The following is a 6,038-nucleotide window of genomic DNA, read 5'->3' as shown; positions in this document are numbered from 1 at the left end:
TACGGCGATTCCTCCCACTTGGTCCATGGGTTTGTCCACAACAATGAGAATTTCCAGCAGCAGGAGGAGGAGGAGGAGGAGGAGGAGGAGGGGTGAAGCTGGGGCACAAGAAGGCACGTGATTGGCCGAGGGCAGGAAAAGCAATCTGACTTGATTGGCTGTAGGCCTGGCAGCTGTGCGAGAAGTTCCCTCCTTGTTTCAGAGAGCATCAGTGAGCAGCACAGTGGGACAGTGTGTGTGTGTGAGATGCACAGCAGACACTTTTGGTTGTTTTGTCCTCTTTGATTGGGACACTCAGAGACAAACGTGGACACTGTACAAGAAATACAAGTGGGAAAATAATTTCCAGGACACTCTGGACAGAATCTCAGGTAAGTTGTTGTCTTTTTGTGAATGTATAGTAAAAAAACTGCTTCAGCTTGTAAACACACACTCAGAGGTTAAACTCTTCGCCACAGTGCGGGCTCATACCTCATATTGCGTGCATGCATGTGGAAGTTTGTGCATACGCAGTATGTTAATGAGCGCTTTTGTTCAAGTCTGCATGTATGGGCGTGTATGCACAGGAGTGTGCATACTTCCCATTCTGTACTCTTTTAACGGCTGCACAGAAAGTAGACTTTCAGGGTGGGAACGGTGAGGTGCAACTTCACAGCGAGCCATCATCAGCCAACTTGTCACTGCAATGCATTGACAGAGGAGCTCAAGGACTGCCCTCCCAAATTTATCCCGGTGTGACTTCCAGGCTGCAGGGTGCTGGTGGCTGGCTATAAATAGGCCTGCTCTAAATTGTGCTGCAGTCACACGTAAATTTTGAATGGACCAGAAATGGCTGTTTGCGTTAGAGGTGGGAAACAGTTTAAATCTTCTGCAAGTCGTTGGCAAACACAAACAAATGAAAGGTAATGTGAGAGAAGAAGGTGTGCTTTTATTGACACGGAAAGTTTTCTCAGTTAGTTCACCACAGGCAGATACTCAGTTACTCCCCTCAGCTCAGTTCAAAGCGACAGTTTAAATCTTTTGAAACGAGCTTGTGTGGAAACATTATGGACAATGAATATCTTACCTGCTGTAGATAGCCCTTTGAACGACCTCGGTTTGGAGAATTAGTTTAAATCTGACCAAAAAGGCTTATTTCATGACAAACGTTTTGACTTGAAAGACCCCAGGTGTATTAAAGAGGGCCGACAAACAATCAGCATCCAGAGATGCAAAAGTGGATTGCAGCCCTCATTAATTCACCTGTGGTTTTGCTATTCAAGTCAAAACATCTGCCATGTAAACAGCCTGTTGACAAGCTAACAGCAAATCTGAGTGGTGCTAAAAACTAACTGGATTGCTCCATTCTGAAAAACTAATTTAGAAAACTTCACACTGCTATCAAATTTATATTACATGGTTATTTACATAGATTTTATGCTCATTTGGGGGCACAAATAGAGCCAGCAGCAGCTAACTGTCGCACTTCCAACAGGAGTATTATAATATTTCTACTGGTATATCTGTGTAATGTAAAACTAAAGGTGTTTTTGCCATGTTTGTGTGTCTGTTTGTCTGTTACCAGAACCACTGGACAGATTGTACTGCCAACTGACCTTAGAAAACAAAAATGGCTATAATTCAGTCAGTTTTACAGATAGTGTGTTAAAACTCTGTGGTAGTAGCTGAGAGTGATTCTAGGTACATACTTTAAGTGTGAGCTCTTGCAAAAATGGCCCCAACTGTGTCGTTTTAACAAGTGGCATGCAATGTGCGTTCCTTCAAGGCCTTTAACGAAAACAATGTTTCCATGACAAAATGTCATGAGGTTAGAGTTGTTTCGAGAAGGCAGCGATGCACTTTGATCTTGGTCCCACTTGGACAAGCCGTTAGCTCGTCGGCAGTGTGATTAGTCAGGTCCGGTTGTTGTAAAGCGAAGCAGACATCTGTGAATGAAGGAGCTCGGCTTTGTTGGATGAACACATCAAGAGCGAGCAGAAGAAGTTGCATCATTCTCACACTTCGCTCTTGTAAAATCCACGACGGTTTAATGTTGAGCCAGCTGACCAGCTAACAAGCATGTGGTGCTGTTTATGTTTCATATCCCAGCCTCTCTGAGAGGTGGAGACCATGACTCATGACATGACCGAGGCAATGCAATGACCTCACAATAACCCTTTAATTCTCATTTTTGTTTTCCCTTCAGCTTTTGTAATTGGAAGCCAAGTCCACACGAGAAGTTAATATCGGAGTCAGGTATATGACAACAAGCAGACTGTTGCAGCTCCAAAGCAGGGGAATTAGCCAGCAGTTTCGAATATCTACCTGTCCGTCATCCATATCTCGATTATTGCAGTGGAGAACAGAGGGAGCCTGTGTCGAACATGACCCTGCTATGCAAATACAGACAGAGTTATCAAACACTGGGGATGAATGGGTGAAATGCAAACAGTATACTAAACCCATTGCTTCACGAGATCGCCATCTGACCAGTGGGTACATGACAAAAGTGTTCGTGCTCTTCTTCGCCAAACGACAAGGTGGCGCAATTATGTTTATATCTGTCTGTGTCGTTCGCAGAATATCTCATCAGTCACTGAAAGGATTTGAGTTAAACTTTCAGAAATGAATCATTTGATGCACATCTACAGCTGGTCAACATTTGAAGTCAACGTGATTCAAGATGGCCGTCACAGAAAAGCAGTCTTAGCAAACACAAAACTAGCTACAACTGAGTGAATTTTAAAGATATTGAGCTAAAAAATTCTTAGCTTATACTCAAAGTACCAACTGATCACACAAGAGCCAGGTTTAAAGTTTTGCCATTAACTATTAGATTCCACTCTGCTTGTTAGCAAAATATCTCATGAACCACAGAATGGATTTTAGTTAAACTTTCAGAAAGTAACAATTGGCTGTACATCTACAACTGATTAACTTTTTGAGTCAACCAAATTCTAGATGGCCATCAATCTTAGCTTATTCAACATATGGCTGTACCCCAGTGGGTTTTCACAGATATTGAGATGAAATGTAGTCATTCACGACACACACTCCAACAAATCCTGTAAAATATCGCAATATCCCATGACATTGGGCATAATGTTATTTTCAAGGTTTGACCAAAACAGCTTTATGTCTGTAATTTTTCAACATAAGATGATTTTAGTGTAAACTCTGGCAGGAAAAAACGATATGCATTCCTTCGAGGAATGAATGAGCGTTGCCGCACGTGAGCAGAGGGAAGCGCAGTGTGATGAGACTGACTTCACGAAAAACCTTTGTAACACCCGGGGAGAAAACGTCTGCTGTTTTGCTGTTATTCCTCCGAAGAAGGTTCTCCGCCGTTGTTGTTGAATGTCTCCACTTACGCCACGTGCACAGATCTGATCATCTGCATGACCTTAACCTAAAGTGACGGCGTCAACTCAGATCTTTCTCAGACTTTGTCGTACTGAGATGACGCTTTTTTGTTTGTTTTGTCAAAAAATATAAGAGTTAGGCTTTGTTGTGAGCTTTATAGCAAAGGGTTTCTAGAGGGGAGAGTTCAGGGGTTAAACAACAGTGGAGGACTGTTTGTTGGCAACAAAGTGAAATGTCACAGGTTTCCCTTAGCCTTTCTTGGCATGCGATGAGGGGGTTAATGGAAAATTGTCGAATTTGCTTCCCAAAGCATATTCATTACTATAATAAATACAGTGTTTGTTTTCCCCTGCTTTTCTGGCTGCAGAGACCATGCAGAAGTTGTCTAAAGCTCTGACGCAGATGCACCGCAGTATGCATACATACACACACACAGACACATATGTGAGCCGCGTCAAAGGCATTTAAGTATCTTTTTATTGGAGTCTGTTCCCATAACAATAAGTAGGAAATATTTGTGCTCTTGGGGATCTCGGGTCATTCTGGGACCATTCAGCTCTGTTAACTTCTACTGGGCACCGAGTTTGACTGCAAAAGTCAGTTTCCGCGAATCAGAAAATATTTCCATCTATTTGTTTTACATCAGCGTGATTCAGCTTTAAGTCCCAGGAAACATGTTTTTTGGAGTCATGGATAATTTGTTGCTTAGGTGAAGATGTTCCCTGCCTCCAGATGTTTGGCTGCATTGTCATAAATTCAGCACAGTGTGTGCTGCTCAGCATTAAAACCCAAGGACTTTTGAACTCTTGATAGAGTTTTTACTCATTGTACACCCATAAAAGGCAGCGTCCCAGGCATGCCCTAAAAGGATCCAGTGACAGATAGCGAGTTACGCAGACATGTGTAAATCAGTGTTGATAAGAAGCCAAAATAATCTCCCCCACTCCCCCCATTTTCCCTCTCCGTCTCCCTCTGCGCCTGCAATGGGGCTAAATAAATACAACCCGTCAGGACAGCTGGATGGCATCAGGAGAAGCCCATCATAACGTCTTACTATAAAGCCGCTCTGTTATGACCAGCAGTGGAGCCTTTAATTGATGTCGTACACAAACATATGAAGAGACTCGAGACGATTTCTTCCCCACAGCGGCAGGAGCATCTGTGTGTGTTGACTTTGTGACGTCAGGCAGGAAGAGTGACCTCTGAGAGACACGAGAAAGGAGAAGAAGAAGAAAGAGAGAAACAGCTGGATCTCGTGGGTCACTTGCACTTCCTTTTTCCTTTGTTAGTTTGGAAGTCCTGTCATTGTGTTTGCTGGCTTTCTTTAAAATAACTGAAAACAACTTGAGCTGTTTTCAGATGCACAGCTATGGGTTTTTTTGTGGGATCTGCCCTCGCTGGCCCTAATTGTGGAGGGAAGGGGTCGGGAGGGGCTTGGCGATGTCTCCAGAGAGTGGTGGTATGCTGGTCATGTTTAGTCATCTCTCGGATGTCACTTTCGGATGTCGCTTTGTTTGACAAATTAAAAAAAAAGAGAGAGAAAAAATAGAAATCTTTGTTTCTGTATAGAAAACTTTCCATAAACAATTGTTGATATTTCCCTTCTCTTTCTTTGGACTGGGACTGCATTGCCCCTCCTAATAATATTAGCTGCTGACAGAAAACAAGGAAGACTTCCTTGAAACTCAGCTCGCTTTTTTTATTTGCATTCACATTACGCTTATAATGCCAAATGGAGCGTATCTGTCCAAGATAAAGATCTGTTACAGCGTTTCCAGCAGAGATGATTGGATCAAGTTTCACCCTGTCTTGTTGTTTGGGCTCTGGCTCTGAGCTGATTGTGTTGATTGGAGTGAAAACACCTGTGCCTGGACAAGGAAGGGATGGCTATACTTAAAACAGCTGGACATGACTTCATCTCCTGCAAAAGCCCAAAACAAAATCGGCTTGCTTTTAATTTCTCTTGATGACCTTCTCTTTCAAATTATAACCACTCTACAAGCTTCAGATCCGTAAAGGAATGGTTTGTTTCTTGAAATGTTGTTATGTTGGCAGTAAGCATGTTACCTGCTGGTGAGCAACATTTTGGCGAAACAGAGGCTAGCACTGACTGGACAGATAAACTATTTACTCGTCTGAGCGAGGCTAAGACCAAAGTGGATCGCTGCCAGGTAAAAACGATAAAAACAAATGTCATAGTGGTTTGCATGAAAGCTATAACCTTTCTCACTGCTATCAGTTTTGCATTATGTGGTTATTTACATAGATGTCTGTGGTTATTTCCACTAAAAGCTTTGTTGTCTGTGGTCTGGTCTGGTCTGATGATTCATGTGAAACACATGTTGAGTGCAATCTGACAGAAAAAAAACAACAAAACTAGCTGACACATCTGTATTATGGTGTAAAAACAAAACAAACAAAAACCATATATATCCGCTCCAATTGGATATCGGAATATAACTACAGTCTCACAGAATAACCCATCTGTTAATCTGCGTCGCACATTTTTATGTATCACCTTTACAATCCCCTTCGTCTGCACACTTTGAATCTTTTCCTGTAATATAAGAAATGATGCCGATCTGAACTTCAGTGCAGGGTGGAGCCTGTTTTTCAGCCGCTTTGCTCTTACTCCTGGTCCAAACTCAAATGTCACTCAGTTTTGCCTTCCCATGCCCACTTGTCTCCCCCCCCCC

The 6,038-nt window shown here is 42.6% G+C and overlaps 1 protein-coding gene across 2 annotated transcripts in view; it reads left to right on the top strand.

The window, feature by feature from the left end:
* The first annotated feature begins 224 nt into the window (after positions 1-224).
* pde4d (phosphodiesterase 4D, cAMP-specific) overlaps positions 225-6,038 on the top strand; it is a 176,332-nt gene continuing 170,518 nt past the window's right edge. Inside the window, exon 1 of one of the 2 annotated variants that reach the window (XM_017431298.3) lies at positions 225-371. The gene's annotated coding sequence lies outside the window, so the exon portion shown is untranslated. Of the gene's footprint in view, positions 372-5,383; positions 5,514-6,038 lie in introns of those variants that run through there. The other variant, XM_025009366.2, reaches the window with a different exon arrangement.

The sequence above is a fragment of the Kryptolebias marmoratus genome, linkage group LG1 (assembly GCF_001649575.2).
Source record: "Kryptolebias marmoratus isolate JLee-2015 linkage group LG1, ASM164957v2, whole genome shotgun sequence".
Classification (NCBI taxonomy): Eukaryota; Metazoa; Chordata; class Actinopteri; order Cyprinodontiformes; family Rivulidae; genus Kryptolebias; species Kryptolebias marmoratus.
The sequence above is the reverse complement of the archived record's forward strand: the minus strand, read 5'-3'. Positions and strand labels throughout refer to the sequence as shown.